Genomic DNA, 19,036 nt, shown 5'->3' with positions numbered 1-19,036 from the left:
GAACTAGACCTGCAACTTGCACGGCACGGGGTGAGCACGGCGCGGGGAGGGGGGGGGCACAAAACTTTGCAGACTATTGCACAGCAGCTGGCTGCAAGCGAGCAGGGGGTCGACTTCCCCCCGCCAGGAGGGGTCTCTCCCAGGGTCTGCGCCAAGGGGACCGGAGCTTTGGACGTGGCTCTGACCTGGGGTGACAGTTCCCCTCTACTTGTTACGGGAAGGGACGGCCTAGGCACCCGGGTAGAGGGACGACACCGCGCTTGCGAAAAGCAACAGGCGGCTGCACCTTACCTTGCGCCAGTCCCGGGCCGGGGTGGCTGCTCCATCCTCGTGGCGCAGGGAAGAGGCGTTGGATGCGTATGCCTGGGGGTGTGAGCTGCCAGAGCTGCAGCGCCCGCTCTTCCCACCCTGCTGCCAGCCGGGCTGCCCACCCCGGACCCGGCCGGCCGGGAGGGCTCGTTCCCCGCCGCGGCGGCGGCGTTAGTGCGCGGCGGCAGGAGCGCGGGACGCCGGCTGTGCGTGGCTGGCCGGCGTCCTCCGGCGCCTCCACCGAGCGAGGGTGCGGCTCCGGGCGGCCGTGCGGAGCACCGCTTGGCTCCCGCTTCTGCGGCGGCTGCTGCAGACCCTGCGCCCGGCCCCGGAGCCTTGCAGGAGGAGGAGACAAAGACGCGAGGGAGGCGAAGCGCCGCTCGCCCAGATGCGATCGTCTCAGTCACTAGAGGGGAATCGCCTCCAAACCCCGGCTGAGGATGAGGGAGGAGGGGCGAGGAGGCTGGGGACGGGAAAAGCAGCAGGGAACGAACGTGACAGTCAGAGCCCTGCCACCGCCTCTCCCGCGCTGCCCTCTCGCCAGCCGGGTGGAGGGTCCGGAACGGAGAGAGAGGGCGGGGGCTGAGCGTTTGCTGCGGGAGGAGAGGCGCCGAGGTGGGAGTATGGGCTCCCTCCGCCTCCCTCGCCTGCCTTCCTCGCACCCCGCCGGTGCAGAGCTCCTCTCTCTGGAAGCTACGGCCCCATTCTTTCTCCTGTTTATCTAACTACTGAGATCCGAGCTGAATGTGGTGATGGGTTGATTGTCCTCTAATGGGGAAAAGGCGGATGCCTAACAGCTCTTCGACAGATGATGGCCTACTGGGTGCCAAGTGCTGTACGTAGTAGGCTGTTCCGGGTTAAGAGGGATAAAGTGAGCTATTCCCCGAAGGCTCTATGTTCCAATATCAGAATGATCCCCTGCGGTTCCTGAAGCACAAAGTTTTGGCCGTGAGTCCTGGGCCCTGATCCCCCACCCCCTACTAGTCCAGTTTCCCAAAGCAGAAGAAGGTGTTAGAATTCAATTTGCCTTCCCGTTGCAGGGATGACTTTCTACAGCCAAAACCAAACCAAACCAAAACAAAACAACAAAAACAACAACAAACGGCGTGCAGAGTATATATAGACCTTAAGAAAGTGTATGTGCGTGTGTTCATGTGTGTTTGCTAAGATTAACACAAATTACTGGTTTTAGTGGTTCTCAGTTCATGATTTAAATTATTTAGCACATCTGCACCTAAATAAATAAATGAATCAAGAAACAAGCAATTGGGGCCAGAGGAACCAGCCTTCCCAGCATCTACAAATACCACCTTCTTTTACAGCCCTGTTTCCACCCCAGCCCTCACCCCTCACTCCAGGCAGAATTACTTTTCCTCTTCTCTTTGCTATCACAGTCAAATTTGCCAATCACTTGCAGAATTCACAAAGGTATAGATTTTTTTTATCGTTTTCTATTGCATCACTCACCTGTATTACCTCCTTTTTTCTTCTTTTTTAGGATACCACTGCAACATCCAGACTTGTTTTGTGTCTAAACAAAACAAGTACTTTCCTTGGGTACTCAAGGAAAGCTTAGCCTGTTGAAAGTCGTTTTCTCCTTTAAACACTGCTAAATCCCAGTGTGTCTAGAATTAAGGGAACTTGGATGATGAAATTTGGGAGGGTTTGGGGAAGGGGAGGGCACACATAGTTCTACTCCCAGCTCCTCTGACCTAGAAATGTAAAAGTATTTAATTCATTTTTTGTTTCTGGACACTTTTCTTTTCCCACTGACCAGCCTACGTCTGTTTGCTGAATTCCCATAAGCAAGGGAAACCAAGTTGTTGGGCAACTGCATAGAGCAAGTGATATGTACTCAGTTGCCCACACTAAAGCAAACCCATTCCAGGCAGAGAATGACCAAAAAATTCTTTATTATTTCATGACCTGTGTCAAGTATGTTGAAAGACTGCCAAGGTGTCCTCATTTCCAATGAGGCTCTCTTATTGTAGATGCATTTTAGAATAGTTTGAAGAGTACTTCATTGCTGAGAGGTAAAAAAAAAAAAGTGCTATGTAGTTTAGGGATATTTAAAATTGTTCTTTATTTTCTATCCCCACTTCCTATGCATTGTAGGATGGATACCACCTAGATTGGGGATGTGCTAAGGAAAAGGTCCATAATGTGTAGGAGATTAGAAAACATGATTGCTAAGATATCTTCTATTTCTAAGATGAAACTGTGATTGGAAAGGTTGTGGTTTTTTTGTGGTTTAAGTTCTGTTTATTTATTTTGTTTTTGTTTTTTAAATGAAGTCTTAGGACTTATGGATGGCAGGTATGTAATTTGGTGTAACTTTTCTGAAGGGAAATATGATGTTACTCTTGAAAGCATAAACTTTTTGGAGGTCCTTGTCCCTAAGACTATACTTCTAGAAATTCATCATTAGGAATAAATAATGGATATACAGTAAGATTTATATACAAGGATATTCATTGCAGTGTTGTTTACACTAGTGGAAAATTGAAAATAAACAAAACCAAATTGAAATTTCTAACAAGAGTGGAATAGTGAAATGTTTTTAAATCTATAAATGGATACTGGTCAGACATTAAACTGTGGTTGTAAATGAGTTAAGTGAGTATTGTTATAAATGATAATTATAATTTTAGATGCAAAAAAATCAGATGCACAAGATGAGAGACACAATAATAAAAATTAATATCTGGAGTCAACAGATGTAGGTTTGGAGCTATACATTTCTACTTGATAGCTATGTAGAAATCTTAGACTTGAACTTCCAATTCCTTAAAGGTATAATTGGTTGATGTTAATTACCTCATAGTCTTCTGTTTTCATTGAAATTTGCAAAACACTTATTTCACAAATAAGTGCCTACTACACAGTAAAAATCTCAATATGTTTTTCTCTTGGCAATCATTGCATGTATAAATGTGAATATATACATATGTTTAGGCTCGTGTCTAGAGTAATGTATACTCCAGTATTAACAGTGGTTATCCCTGTTCATACAGGGATTACAAGTATCTTTTAAAATACATAGGGTAATCAAAAGCAGAGGAATTTGTTTTTAAATTAGTTCTCTTTTAATTAAAACAAACAATTTCTACCTATTGACAGAGGAAACCTCTAGACTTGGGATGCTTTCTGCTCTACTTGATTCACATGCTCATCAACAAGACTTGCTGACCATTGGTGTCGCCCATGCTATAAAAAGGATAAATGACAGGGCATGGAGTTTGTCACCTCTGATATAAACTTAGATTTGTTTTGTAGCAACCAGGAGTCAAATCCAGCTCAGCAAAATATGCTGTTTAATACGAGGAGCTGATTGGTTGCTGCCCCTGACTTGTCTTGACAACCTATAAAAAAAGAGAAGAGAGGAGGTATCAGAAGCTATATTTGTAACTTGATTAGTGAATTAAGAAGGAAGCCTAGCACTGAAGGGCCACTTCATTCAATGACCTTCACATCACAGCAGCGGCCCCTCTGACCCAGAGGGGGAGCTTTTGTAAAACTTATTGTGTATATTACAAACATTACATTACTTACTGGTGTTTTCAGTTTAACTCTCTTTAGAAATAGGGGTAAGCAATTGTTTTAAAATCAATATATTCCAGTGATTTTGCAACTAAAGGAAACCTCTTGAAATTTTAATTGCATTTTCCATTTGGAACTCTCCAGAGAAATGGAAATGCATTTTTCCGAGCCCTTGAGTTGATTTTCTGAAATCTAAATAGTTGGGGTGACTTAAATGAATGGAATCAAGGCAAGAAGATGTTAATATCATGAATCCTTTGTGGAACGTGTTCCAGTTAAGTACTCTTCACAACAAATCACCCCAGAACTTCTTGGCTTAAAATAACAACAATCTTTTATTAGCCTGAATCTGGAATTTGGACAGGGCTCGGGGAGGAAGGCTCACTTCTGGCCCACTCAGTGTCAGCTTAGGGCCACTGGAATCAGAAGTAGAGGATTCACTTCCCAAATGGTTCCATCACATGCCTGGCAGCGTGTGCTGGCTCTTGGCATTCGACAGGAGCTGAGGCTCAGACCTCAGTTTCTCTCCATATGGGCGTTTCCATGTGCATCTTTCCCATATCTCCATCGTTCCTCATAGATTTCCTCAATTTATGCCATTTGGGTTTACAAAGAGAACCCTATAGGAATCGGACCTTGCCCGGATAATGAAAATCTGAACATTATACAAACAATCTAGTCTTCGAATGGCATTGCAAGTTTTAACCCAGTGGTGCCCATTATACAATCTAGTCTTCGAATGGCATTGCAAGTTTTAGCCCAGAAGTCACTGGGCAATGTACACTCGTGAATCTAGCTCATCATTTGGAAGACTTGGGTACATGGATCAGTTTTTCTTCCATTTACTGAGATCATTTGGAATGCAAAGTAGTGCACCCACCATGGGAAACAATATGGAGATTCCTCAAAAAAATTAAAAATAGAACTATTATATGATCCAGCAATTCCACTTCTGGGTATTTATCCAAAGAAAACAGAATCACCATCTCAAAAATATGTCTGCACCCTCATGTTCATTGCAGCATTATTTACAATAGCCAAGACATGGAAACAACCTAAGTGTCTATTGATGGATGAATGGGTAATGAAAAGTACACACACACACACACACACACACACACAAAATGACACTATGGAATATTATTCAGCCATAAAAACGAAGGAAATCCTGCCTTTGTAATAACATGAATGGACCTTGAGGGCATTATGCTAAGTGAAAGAAACCGGAGAGAGAGAGACAAATACTGTGTGATTTCACTTCTATGTGGAATCTAAACCAAACCAAAACAAAACAAAACACCAAAAAAACACAAAAAACAAAACTCTTCAATACAATGAACATATTGGTGGTTGCCAGAGGCAGAGGTTGGGGGAGATGGGAGAAATAGGTTTACTATTGATTAAAAATAAAGAAATTAGAGGACTGGCCATGTATAAATGCATTGTAATTTGTGTGTGTGTGTGTGTGTGTGTGTGTGTGTGTGTGTGTGTGTGTGTGTATTTAATGACTGGTCCACATAGTGAAGACCAAATTCCCTATCATGGTTTTTTCATGGGCCTCTGCCATTTAACTTTCTTTCCAGCTCTGTCAGCTTCTTTTATCTTCTCATGTTTATCCATCTTACCTTGGCTTTATGTAGACTCCTATTCAGGCTAGCTGTTGACAAGTTCACCTCTCCTAGTAGACTGATCATAGGGGACTAAAGTTCCTTGAGAGCAGAGACTTTATTCCAATCAATTTATGCCCCTACAACTGTCAGTCGAGCCATGCAAGGAGTGGGTGCTTATACATGCTTATTGAAAAGATGAATAATTCAACACCCCTTGCCTTTCCAATTCAATCATTCTATCTCTAAAATGGCAATATTGCTCGTGAGCTGCTCCACAGGGGAGCTAATTAATTCTCTGAAACTGGAAAATGTTTTGAAGTTCCACAGTACTTTGGAAGCACTCAAGAACATTAATATGTGCAATAAAGACATTATTATTACTTCCCTGACACATAAATGGTGAATAATCCATTTTAATGTGTTTGTTTTGAATATACTCAACAAATTTGCAGGAAGTAATGTATTGTTGGCTCATTTCTACTAATGGACACTTTGTGTGGACTGAATAAGATGTGGCCTCTTCTGGCTCTATTGTTTGCTCATTTCTCCAGCTCTCAGAACCGCTATTATACATGTTTTCTGCCAGAAAGGTGCCCAGGATATGAGAATCAGCCTTCTTGGGGTTCCGTGTCTTGACAGGTCATATGGGTACCTATGGGATTCTAGGATTGCACTCTTAGTTCCCTAGCCATATAATTATTGTGGGAAATGTCTTGTAGCTGAGAGATCCAATAGAGAATTCCTATCCCTGGGTGGAAATATTAGATTCTCTTCTTGGGAATTTTGGACAAGAAAACTGGGAAGACCGGGCTCATCTTTCTGATGACTAACATCGCAAGGTGTAACTCATAGGAGCCATGAGCAGGCATGATATCTGCCATGCAGAGAAAGCCACACTATACTGTGAGTGACAAAACTTCCACACAGGGATAAATGTGAGAGGCAGAGTGATTCCCTGTAGGGTCTGAGTCCCTGGTTCAAGCTATTTGGAAGTCTAGCCATGTCTCTGCTCTCCCCTGCTTTTATTCATCCTCTTTTTTCAAGAAATCACCTTTTTGCTTAAACTAGTTCACATTTAGTTTCTGTCTCTTGGGACCAAAAAAAAAAAAGTCCAACTAATGCAACATCAAAGAAAGATTTGAGAAATGCTTCTCAGAATATGTTTGATTAAGGGTTGGAGACAGTGCGCTTGGGGACACTTCGATATGAGGCTTATAGTTTGAGAAGTTAAAAGCCCGATGACTAATATAAATTGAACCATATTTTTCCAGATAATAAAAATAGGATCTGACATGTAAAAGCAGGGTCCCAGTGTTTTTGACTTACTGGAATGTAGGCTTCATGAGGGAGAAATCTGGATTCTTTACCACTGTTCACTGATGACTACAATAGAATTCTGCACATGCTAGATAATTCTGCACATTATTTAATAAATATTTGTGGAATGAATGAATGCATTTATTTGTTGCATATCTTCCTTAGTCCTAGTCGAAATATGGAAAATGACTCCTTATTGAATCCATACTACAAATCAGCCACTGTGCTCAGTGTCAACAAACATGTCATTTAGTTTATTACCTGACCTTGGAGCGGAGGTTGTGGGTGGGAAACGACTATGGATTCCGAGAACTTGTTCTAAGATGAGACAGTTTGTTCAAACAGTTTGCACGTAGATTCTATATGGTGGGGGTCAGGATTTGAACCCAGGAGCATCAGTCTCCAAAACGTGTGCTCTCTCTAACATACCACATTCACATATTAACATACAGGGCAGGGATCTCTTCCAGAGCAATAAACTAAAAGGGGACAAGGCTGGACTGGAATATTGCTTCATATATAACTCCAGCTCTAATGATCAAGGATTTAGTGAACACAGAATTAGTCCTCACTCTACAGACGAGTAAGTGCAGGTCTATAGGGCTGCATCCAGTACTCATCAGTCAATATCTACTCAGAAAGTCTCATTTTCAGGATGGAAGCTCTCTTCTTGTTCCCCTGGTCTTTCCCTGGAAGAGTTAGAGGACTTACTCCTTACCCCCAAGACTGATGGGAGTTGATGGATAAATACCCTACACCTTCCTCCTCTTTTGGTTTGACTCCAAGGCATGTTCCACACTGTCTCCAAGAGGTCCTCGATGTGACTGTGCCCCAATTACCCACAACGCTAATTTGCTTAAAAGTATACCCTTTATTGGTTTCCTTTCCTTCCATGTCTCACTTCCCTTCACCTCTCCCAGAACCTTCCAAACAAACTACTCAAACTCTTGCCTTTATCTCAAGGTTCTGCTTCTGGGCTCACCTGAGCTAAGGAGCTAAGTCATATCTCTGGCCCCTTTATCCTCATCCTGAAGGGAGACTGTCAGATTACCTGATCGATGAGTTTGAAAGAAGAAACTGAACATTATCTATTACTTCAACTCTTTTGAAGAGGGCAAGTTCATAGGACATGCATGTTTGGACTACCCTCTGCTGTGGGCTTAAAGGCTTGCCTTTGTGGGAAGGTCTTCAGTTAGCAACTGGATGGATAAGTCAGTTCGTTTCAGGAGTGATGTATTAGGACACTCACCAGATCCTTACAGATCTAAAATCATGCTCTCTAAACAGCTTTATCAGCAATATTCACATGGTTCATAAAAGCCAAACATGGAAACAACCCAAATAAGCATCAACTGATTAATGGATAGACAAAATATGTTTATGGAATATTATTTGGCCATTAAAAGGCATGAAATATTGAGACCTGTTATAGCATAGCTGGATCTTGAAAATGTGATGGTAAGTAAAACAATACAGCCACAAAATATCACACATTAATATTATTCTATTTATATGCAATGCCTAGGATTTCTGCAGAGACATAAAATAGATTTGCCGTTGCTTAGGGCTTGGGCATGTGGAGGGGAGTGGGGAAGGGAGGAGATAGCTGAAGGGTGTGGGGTTTCTTTTTGAGGTGATAAAAATATTCTAAACATGACTAGAGTTATCCATATCTCTTAATATACTAAAAACCATTGAAAGGTACACTTTAAATAGGTCAACTATATAGTATGTGAATTGCATCAGAACAAAGCTCTTGAAGTTAGGTCCACATTGTGATGCAAGATGTTAACATTAGGAGAGGCTGGGTAAAAGGTGTACGGGAATGGCCGGTCTGTACTATCTTGGCAATTCTTTTGCAAATGTAAACCTACTTTAAAATAAACAGTTTTTATTTTTTATTTATTTGTTTTTATTTATTTTTTTTATAAATTTTTTCAACGTTTTTTATTTATTTTTGGGACAGAGAGAGACAGAGCATGAATGGGGGAGGGGCAGAGAGAGAGAGGGAGACACAGAATCGGAAACAGGCTCCAGGCCCTGAGCCATCAGCCCAGAGCCTGATGCGGGGCTCGAACTCACGAACCGCGAGATCATGACCTGGCTGAAGTCAGACGCTTAACCAGCTGTGCCACCCAGGCGCCCCTAAAATAAACAGTTTTTAAACTTGGGTCTAAACTTGGGAAGGTCTGAGCTTGGGAAGGGTCAAAACTTCTCTGACTCAGTTTCCCTACCTTAAGGGAGAACAATACTACAATATTCATCTCGTAAAGTGGTTATAAGAATTATACACTATCAATTGAGATAGTGTATATAACACTTACTATTTCTGGCAGATAACCTCTCTCTCTTTCTAACTAACTAACATGGGGACCTAGGTGCATAAGGCAGAATCATCAGTGCGTCTCAGGCATCCTGTTTCCCCCCACGATCTCCATTACCATCCTGTCTCCCTGTTACTTTTCAGATGTGAGATTTGCTTTGACAAGGTTTGGTCAGAGGTTAACATTTATAATAGTACAACTTAATAGGTATAACGAGCCAACTCAGTCTGTAATGCCAGAGATTTGGTGGTGGGGTTTGGCGGGGCGGGGGGGGGGGGTGAAGCTGGGTGACATTAACAATTGATGCCAAAGTGGCCCTCCTTAGCAATTAGTTGTTCTTGTTTCTTTTTGCCTCCCATCATAGCTATTTTTGTTATTGTTTGTGCTTTGTGAAATGGGATCGTTCCATCAGACCCACATGTAAGCCTCAAGTTGCTGATGCAGACTTTCCTTTCCTCCTTCTGTAGCACTTATGGAAGCCGGCACAATATTTCTGCTAGCTGGTCTGGAGTCAGTTCTGTATCTAATTATGGGGTTGATTTTCTTCTTTTGTATTAAGGTTTTCTCCACCCACTGGGGGTGTTAGGGATTTGACAAGGAAGCTTTCCCTATGGTCCCTGTTTCATTGTAAGAAGCCAAGGGCGTGGGGGAAATGCCCTTGTTGGAGTAGAGGCTGGGGTTTCAATCCTTTCTTTAAATTCAAGGGACAAAGGAAGCTTCAGGCAAGCCATTTATTTCCCCAGGCTTGTGAATTGGCCTAAATCATCTCTTCTGCAACTCTTAGTTCCTCTTAGGACTGACATTCTCCAAAACACAAGCATCTTCTTGAAGCTTACTGACAAGTAGTTGCCAAACACCAGAGGAGTGCTGATATGTTGTTAGCTAATATTATCTCTCATCTGTTTGTAGCATCTTGATGGGAAATCATCCCTGGGGAGCAGCCCTCTTCGGGAATCTGCTCTGAGAACAGATTTAGAGATCGCAGGAAGAGGGGATTATGGAGAAAATGGATCCCTCCAGCATGGACAGGGATGGTGTCATTCTGTTACCGTTCTGCAACAGATACAGACAAACCAACGGAAGGCTGGTCTCAGTGCCTGGAAAAGGAATATTACATAAGTGCAATTTTACTTTCTGCGTTAATCTTTGCTGACGTAATTGCTTTCATTCTATTTTCAGTGTGTTGTTGGCAATGCTGCGTGGCCTACTGACAGTTGTTCAATAAAAATAGAGATCATACCCGAGAGGAAAGGTGCAATATTCACACATGGCCAAAGTTCTTTGAGCCACAGTACTCAATTCCTCAAGAGTTACACGGCGAGAGGCACTGCTAGCGAGTTGTACCAGGAATTAAGATTGAGTTACATTTATAGGTTGTCGGGTGTATCTGGCACGCACCTTTGGACATAAGGAGTCGTGCAACAATTTCAGCGAGGGGCGCGAAGGGGCGTAAAAGAAGCTCAAAGTCCTATTCTTCTCTCTACTCACCACATAGTCACCCTTAGCCTCCCTATGCATCACCAAATAGAACTAAGTTTACCCCCTCAATATCTTGCTAATGGTCCACACCACTCTGTCAACGCCCCTCCACTGCTGGCTTGATTCAGAACATTATCATATCTCACCTGGGTACTCTATTACCCTCCGAAAAGGTCTAACTGTCCTCAGCTCTGCTCTCAGCCCAGCAGCAGGAGCGATTCCCTAGTCTGCAATGTGTTGGTCACATGCCTTGTTTAGAATTCTTCAGTGGTTCGTAATAAAACCAGAACTTTACCACACAGCCCTATAAGTCTCATTATAATCTGTCTGCCTACTTCACTAGCCTCCCCCTCTGTGATTTCCTCTTCTTCTAGGGTCTAGCCAAGTTTAGCTGTTCATGGTTCCCCCAAATTCACTGTACTCTTGTGCTGCTTACTGGGATACTTCTCAGAAAGGATACCCCCAAGTTCTCCTTACCTTTTAGGTGTCTCTCACCAACATCCTCCCCAAATCACCTTTCCTAACTCACTAAGGACAATTTCCTTCCCATTTCCAATGCTCCCTACATACTGCCATATGGCTATAATCAAACTAGCATTTGCATGGTGAACTCAAGTGTGACCATCTAAAGGCTGAGACCATGTGTTGGATCTTCAACTCCCTAGCACCATACCAGACAAAAGGTGCTCAATAAATGTCTTAGGATGAGAAAGGAAAGAGCATTTTCTAAGCACCTAAGATAAGACAGGCTCCGTGTTTGATTTGGGGGAGGTGCAGGACAGGAAGGGAAAGTAAGCAGCCCATGACTTACATCTGGGAGAGTGATAAAAATAATGAGAGGATGGGCAGAGATATTAATAATAATAAATCATGCATACCAAAAAGTCAAATAAGCCAGAAAGTCCTCAAGTCTTGGGTAAAATTTAATAAATCACGGAAAGGAAAGCAAACTAAGGGTAATATTAAGGAAATCAGAACTTTGGCTCCAAATGACTCCCCCTCCCTCAGTGAATGAAAGGCCCCTGGAGTTCTCACCATTAAAGCCTCCTGGCATATTTGAGGATGGCCATGATAATCAAGCATCTAGCATAGGGGGTGGATTAGAAAATGTACATGTTCCATAACAGGGGAATCCTAGCAATCATTTCTCATGATCTGTGGAGATATTGAAAGGAATTCTTAAGCAGATGGTTTTATACCTATAGAATTTAATCACAGGTCCCAGCAAAATCATTCTCTTATTCTCTGTAGCACTGAAGTCTGACTTTTAGTGGGTAGTGTTGGGAGGTGAAGCAGGACAAACAAGTAGCAGACAGGAAATTATAACGAAACTTGAAGACTATATTACGGAGTTAATATTTTATCAGGAACCACTAAAGAGTTTTGAACAAAGTATATCACAGTCACATTTGCAGGCTAGGAGTCTGACACTGTATGCAGCATGGATGGGCGGTGTAGAAGGGTGGGGATAGGGAGAGCATTTAGGACTCCAGGACAATATTCAAGGTGAGAAATATCAGTGTTTAGAATCAAGACAATAGAAGGGTGGATGGGGAGACATGTGCCTCTAGAAGGAGACAATTCTAAGGTCTAAGTTAAGTCATCTAATGCTATCTAAGTGACACATTATATGATGGACTCCAATTTCCCCTTCCACGTGCTAACTCAGTGGGGTGTCCCTAGCCCATCAAGATTTCTATGGCCAACAGAACCCCAGCCCCACTGTGACAAGTGCAGTTGGCTGCCCAACCAACTTTTCCTCCCCACCGTTCTTACAACAGAGCCCATAACTCACTGTAGGAGCTGAAAACCTGCTTTCCCAGCAGACTTTGCAGTGAAGGATTAACATCACACATGACTGCAGTCACTGGAAACTAAGGGGAAGCTTGGTGCCAGGAATTTTTTAGTGAAGGCCTTTTTCCCTATAAAAAAAAGAATAACAAGAGGAGAAATATCCCTCTTCTTCTACTGATCATGCCCTTTGTCATGCCTGTGTGTGATGCCTAGAACTGTGGCAACCATCCTGAGACCATGAGAGAAAAGTGTGAAGACAGAAGCCATTATGTCAAGGATCAGAGAAGAAGAATGGAAAGAACCTGGTTCTTTACTGATGTCATTTGAGCTTTTTAAACCCACCCTGAAACCACATGTCTCCAAACTTCTGTTATATGAAATAATACAAAGCCTAGTTTTAAAAGTTCTTGCTACTCAAAGGGTGGTCAATGGACCAAGTCTCTCAATATAAACTGGAACCTGTTATAACCAGAGAATTCTGCTGTAACCACAGAATCTTGGGCACTAGCCCAGAAAACCTGAATCAGAATCTGCATTTTAACCAGATCTCCAGTGTCAGTTTAAACTCCTTTTCATTGAGTATTGTGTTACTTTCCTTTAAGCATCCTAATTAATATATCATTACATACAGCTCCCCCTATAACTAGAAGTAATTGTGTTTTCTCCTGTTATTCCACAATGCTTGACCACCTCTCTGCCACAGCATGCCTTTTATTTTGTCATATATACGTAGTAGAGTTAGAACTGTCTGTGGCAGTCTGATCGATATAACGTCATAAATTCCTTAAGAGAAGGCCCTATATCCTACTGGCCTTTCTACTCCCCCTTCTGCCCAGCATTAAACTCCGTGAAAGCAAATATTCAAATATTTATTGAATGAAAGAATAAAAGGAGTAATCATTTCTTTGTAATTCTTCTTGCCAATGAGAATTTTAGAACCTCCAGTAGATAGACAAAATGGACCCAGAGGTATGCTCATGATCTGCCTCGGGCTATAAATGTATTTTGTTTTCTTATTCAACCATTTTTCCAGGTAGAGCCGTGCTCAACAGAGCTCTTCAGAGGCAAAATGCTCCATAAATCTGGTTTTTTCCTCATGGTGGGCCACATCCTTGCCATCTTTCTAAAGCTTAATTGCCTTATTGTCATTGGAATAATGGAAGTCATCCCAGGGTTGGCCCTGTCCAAGTCACCAGATGCAGCCCTCTGGGGACCACTTTTTCCATATGCTGATTAATTTATAGTAATCAATGCCATAAATTAATCCACCATTTAGCATCGAAAGTTGACCACTGAATATGGCCAGGAAAGAAATTCCTGGCCATCTAGAAATCAGGAAAAGCCAGAAAGACGCAGGCACATTTAGCTGACTCTGCTTTCCTTAAAAGGCTCTGGCGGTGGCCAAGCTTAGAGAAGCTAGAAGGCAGGGATAAATATAGAAAATTGATTTATCTTTTTCATTTAATAAAAAGCATCCATAGATTCTATAAAGTAGAAACTCTGCATATAGGTCACCCAAACAGAGGACGCACACGGGGAATAGATTTTAGCCTTCTCACAACACATACAACAAATAGAGAGCCATGTGGTTTGACTTTCTGGTTTTTCCATGATTTTGTAAACACACCTTCACAGCCCACAGCATATCGGCATGCTGGCCTCCCCCCTCAATATCTGGCAAAACGGCAGTCACTGTAGGTGTAGTGAGCAAAACCCAAGACCTAAGGCAAAGAGGCTTAGGATCTGGTCCCAACTCCATACCAGTTAAAGGTAAGAGGTGAGCCTATCCCAGCCTGTTGGTGCAAATGAGTGCCATCCGTTTGATTATGGACACTCCTCAATCCCAAATTTTAGGGTGGATAAGAAAAACCATATACTTATTTAAGGGAAATAGTTTCACAAAATTCACGGAGGTTGTATGAGATCATTTAGAAGAGGTCGTACTAAATTTTTCCATCTGTTCCAACAATTTCATTTATTTACTGACAGCCCTAATTGGGCAAAGGAGGGGAAGACGTGATGTAGCAAAATAATCCCTAGCAGTGCCTGCCATAATTCAACATTGTCCACTGAAAGCTAAACTTTATTGGACCAAATTGCCCAATAAGGCCCACAGAAAACCACACATGGACAGCTGTGGTTTTAAGTCCCCAATTGACTTTGCAAATAGGAAAATTGCAGAAGCTATTTCAGAATCTGGGAATGCTTATTAGCAAATTTTGCCTGTTCAAATTATGGCCTAGATTGAGAAAATCAGTCTTATAATTGTTGGGGGCATTTTTTCACTCCCAGAAGAAAAACTAATTTTATGTTTATATTAATAAGATTTTTTGAGACACTGTTCATTTGAAATTGAGTGGAAGTTAATTCCCCAGAAAGGAGTTGGTTAACCAATTTATAGACTTACCAATTTGGGTTAACAGACATCTTACTCATACTTCTGATAAATGCACAGCAAGAAACAGAGCCCTGAGCGCAGTTAGTGGCTTGCCCAAGGTCACTCAATTAGAGGCAGAGCTAGGACCACAGCCTCATTACCTCTTTTAGACCAGTGGTACTCAACTGGTGGTAATTTTGCCCCCCTGAGAGACACTGAATAAGGTTTGGATACATTTTTGGTTTCACACTAGGAAGAAAGTACTACTCACATCTAGTGAATCGGGCACAGGAATCCTAGTACACATCCTATAATGCACAAAATGGCTCCCCAGCATAGTAGTGATGAGGCTAAGAAACCCAGGGGTGCAAGTATCATTTAAATAATAAGGCTTGCATACACACACACACACACACACACACACACACACACATGCAAACACAGAAATGACCAGAAGATAAGATAGCTAGCTACATTACTTCTCATACTTCTTTATAAGCAAAACGGGAACAGAAATGACAACAGAAAACCTTCGACTTTTCCATAACTTCTCCTCTTTCACCCATCTTACTTCCAACACCAGCCCATCCTGCCAGCTCCTCTTTCAAACAATATTCCCAAAGCAACTGCTTTGGGCCACCTCCACTGATACCTCCCAGACCTGCCACCATTCTCTTTCCCTGGGTCCACTTCAACAGCGTTCTCAATGATTTATCTTCAACCTTCCACCTGTTCAATCTGCTTTCTGCTCGGCAGTCACAGTAACCTTAACAAAGCAAACCTGATGGTGTCACTTCTTGTCCTAAAGCTTAGTCTCCACTGGGACTAATTCCATACACAGCCCAGTGTGCTACTGGAAATAAGTAGGGACGTATGTTGGCTTGTCCTAGTAAGTGGGGAGCTACTAGCCTTTAGCACCTGGGGGCGGAGGAAACATATTGCCCCGTAACAGGAGGGCTGTGAAGAACTGACTCACCCAAACTGTTGAGCGCCTCTGGTAAGATCCTGTGGCCTCACCGCCTCACCTGCTCGACAGGTCACTCTCGGTGCTCTAGCCAGCGCACTTGCCATTGCTCGAAACCTCCAGGTGTGTTCCATTCTCAGGGATCTGTCACTAGCTGCTCCCTGCCTGAAAAACACCGCCCAACATATCCATAGGTCTCGTTCCCTTGCTTCATTCAGGTCTCCACTAAATTGTCATCTGATCAGAGAAACATCACATCATAATCATATCTAACTTAGCATCCTCCTCACTAAGGTGAGGAGTTATTCTAATCGATGTTTCTTCCTTTCACTTACCAACGTCCGACACCACTGTACGATGTATATTTTTCAGTCTCTTCTGTTTCCTCTCTGTCTCCCCTTTAGCAAGTGAGGTCCAAGAGGGCAGGAGTTTTTGTCTGTTTTGCTCCTGTTTGTATCTTCAAGTGCCTAGAACAGCACCTGGCACACAGAAGGCATTAGACAACATCTGAGAAATGAATAAATGCATGTATGTCTTTACTTAGCCAAAAACTATCCCTCTAGGAATGTGTGATCAGAATAGAGAGAAAAATCATACATTTCCCCTTAATTTGATGGCTGTATATATTTTTAAAAACCTAACATTACTGGGGAAAATAAAAACAAGCCTGCATTCACCAAGGACTGCTTGGAAAATTATACTTAGGAAGCTGTCTTAACTGTTATTTTAACTATTTGGTCACCATAATCTGTCTTTGTGGACTGACTGGTATAAATAGGTCGAGCTATTTCTCAAGAACTTCAGGAATCACGGAAGAAAAAAGACCTATTCACATAAGATATCGTTGATAGCCTTATTAAGGGATGCAAAGATTCATGGGCTATTTTGTGCTGATGATCTTAAATGTATGAATTCAACAGGAATGGTGAAGTAGGAATCCCTCCCCACTAATTTTGATGGGAGCTGGGTGTCAGACAAAACCGCGATTGCCCTGAAGCCTAGTTTCCGGGCAAGAAACCAATGCTCCCCTCAGGGAGAAGGAGGAGTTTGGAGAGACAGTCCTTTGATCGGTAGGCAGAACTCAGCTTCCTCTCTCTGATCAGTTTCTGAGCTCTGACTAGCCCCCCGCGTCTCTGTCAGCACCCGGGCTAAAGAACAACAGGAATGTAGCAAAGCAAGGAGGATGTTATAGGAGAAGTACCTACAATACTCATCACCATTTGAATTTGCTGACCCCGTGTGTTTTGGGTCATGTTCCATAGGCCCCGAGCCCCAGTGGGTATTTCTGTGTAAGTGATTTATTGGGTGCTCCTCTCAGGAGAAGGGCAATATAGGAAGCCAGACAAATTAGGGGAAGAAATCTAAGCAAGGATGTCATTTTTGGCTGGAATTTAGCTTCAGTCTGATCCCCTGGGCAGATGTGGAATACGAAGTGTACCAAGGAGTTGATCCTCCTGAGGCAAGGGGACCCGATTTTCATAACCCTTTGTCGGTCAGTCTCGGGCCTTGGAGTGCTCAACAGGGTGGGGCATGAGCCCCCTGGGGGCAGCTGTGCACCCTGGCCAGCCAACAATCACAGAGGCTGAGAGTGGGGTGCCCCTATCCCACGAGGGAGATTTAGATGAGACACCAAGAGCATTTGCTTTATGTCTGCCAGAGTCCAAAAGAGACATGAATCACAGTTTAAAAAAAACAACAACCCAAGAGCACTTCTCCAAGTATCACTGCCTGGCACAGCATAATTCACAGTGGCCTTGAGAATCATGTCTGGCATCTTGAGTTCCCTTCGGAGGGAACTCTGCTAACGTAGGGCCATGTGGACACGGTATTTGCAATGCCGAATAACAAACATCTCCTTTTCTCCTTGAAATGTTCCAAGCATTTTACAAACAGCCATATTAATGAGTCTCAGACAACAGTGGAAGAGGTTAAGAAGAGATGTTAAAACGTTGAACTTCAGGATTTAAAACAGGAATTCATTTTATCAGCAACGTTGAGTAATAATCAACTGAAACCACTGCAGCGAGTCCTTTAGAAACGTTATTTGCATATATTTTCTTTTCACTTATTTTCCTTAAACCGACAAAAATACCTCCGAAGCAGCATGGTCTAGTCCAGGGTTCTCAATCTTAGCACTATTTACATGTGGGGACAGATCATTTGGGGTTGTTCGGTGCCTTTTAGGATGTCTACCAGCATCCCGGCCTCTACCTACCAGAGAAGTCAGTGGCACCACTGATCCCCCTCCAGACCCCACAAGGCCAAATGTGTCCTAGGGGCAAAATTGCCCTCCCCACCCCTCCCCCTGGGAGAACCACTGGTAAAGCCAAAGAGACACGGGATAATAATCTTTGGAATCACAGGAGGGCCATAGACTATGTGTCTTGAGCTAGCTTTTTAAAAAAGTTATCGTAAATCTTGGTTTAATCATACGTGAAGGGAGAAAAATACCTGGCTTACGGGACCTGCTATAATGATTTCAATGAAGCACAGCAGTGTGGCCTGGAACCCGCCACACTGGTCAGTATGTGTGTTTAGTTCTCGTCCCCCCACTTCCGGAGTAAAATACTTCCAAAAGTGCTCTGCGTTCTCGCGTAAAAAGTGAAGGAAGGAACACTTTGTACAAATTAGGACACAGAGTATGGTTGCGCTCCAAAGATCTGAGGTCGGTAGAGGAAAAACTAATTGGAAAAGATGTCATTCCCACTTGTCCCATTCAGTTTTTATTGAATATTCTTTGGCGAAAGCATATTGGAGATTTAAATAGGCACTTACCATAACTAACCTTTTCTGGGGGGCGCCTGGATGGCTCATTGGGTTAAGCATCTGACTTCGGCTCAAGTCGTGATCTTGTGGTTTGCGACTCTGAGCTCCGCGTTGGGCTCTGTGCTGACAGCTCAGAGCCTGGAGCCTGCTGTGGATTCTGTGGGTGTCTCTCTCTCTGCGCCTCCCCAATCACACTCTGTCTCTCTCTCCTTCAAAATAAATAAACATTAAAGAAAATAATAACCTTTTCTCGATGCTTGAATGTATACTAGATAGTATTCTAAGAACATTTTGTGGATTATCTACTAAATAGATACTAGCATATCTGCTCAATTCGTAGCTGAGAAGTAGGAGAAGAGAAAGATGAAGTGATTTCCCCAAAATAACAGCAAATGGTGGCTCTGGAATTTACACTGAAGAGGTCTGTTGGAAAGTGGAAGAGCCAGGTCAGCATCAACAAGGCCAGGTGGTGGTTTGAGAAGGGGAATACGGCAAGAAGGGCGTCCACCATAAGTTGCCAACCCTTTGTTGACCTGTCTCTCAAGTCAGTCCCGCA

General features: G+C 43.0%; 1 protein-coding gene and 1 pseudogene across 1 annotated transcript in view; one reads left to right on the top strand and one right to left on the bottom strand.

Moving 5' to 3' along the window:
• Window positions 1-1,030, bottom strand: part of LRRC3B (leucine rich repeat containing 3B) — a 90,539-nt gene extending 89,509 nt beyond the window's left edge. The window contains exon 1 of the mRNA XM_027040918.2: window positions 292-1,030. The gene's annotated coding sequence lies outside the window, so the exon portion shown is untranslated. The remainder of the gene's footprint in view (window positions 1-291) is intronic.
• The window catches only part of LOC106989434 (inosine-5'-monophosphate dehydrogenase 2-like), a 117,371-nt pseudogene continuing 99,084 nt past the window's right edge, over window positions 750-19,036 (top strand).

This window comes from Acinonyx jubatus, chromosome C2, assembly GCF_027475565.1.
Source record: "Acinonyx jubatus isolate Ajub_Pintada_27869175 chromosome C2, VMU_Ajub_asm_v1.0, whole genome shotgun sequence".
Lineage (NCBI taxonomy): Eukaryota > Metazoa > Chordata > Mammalia > Carnivora > Felidae > Acinonyx > Acinonyx jubatus.
Note: the sequence above shows the minus strand (reverse complement) of the source record. Positions and strands in the feature narration are given on the sequence as shown.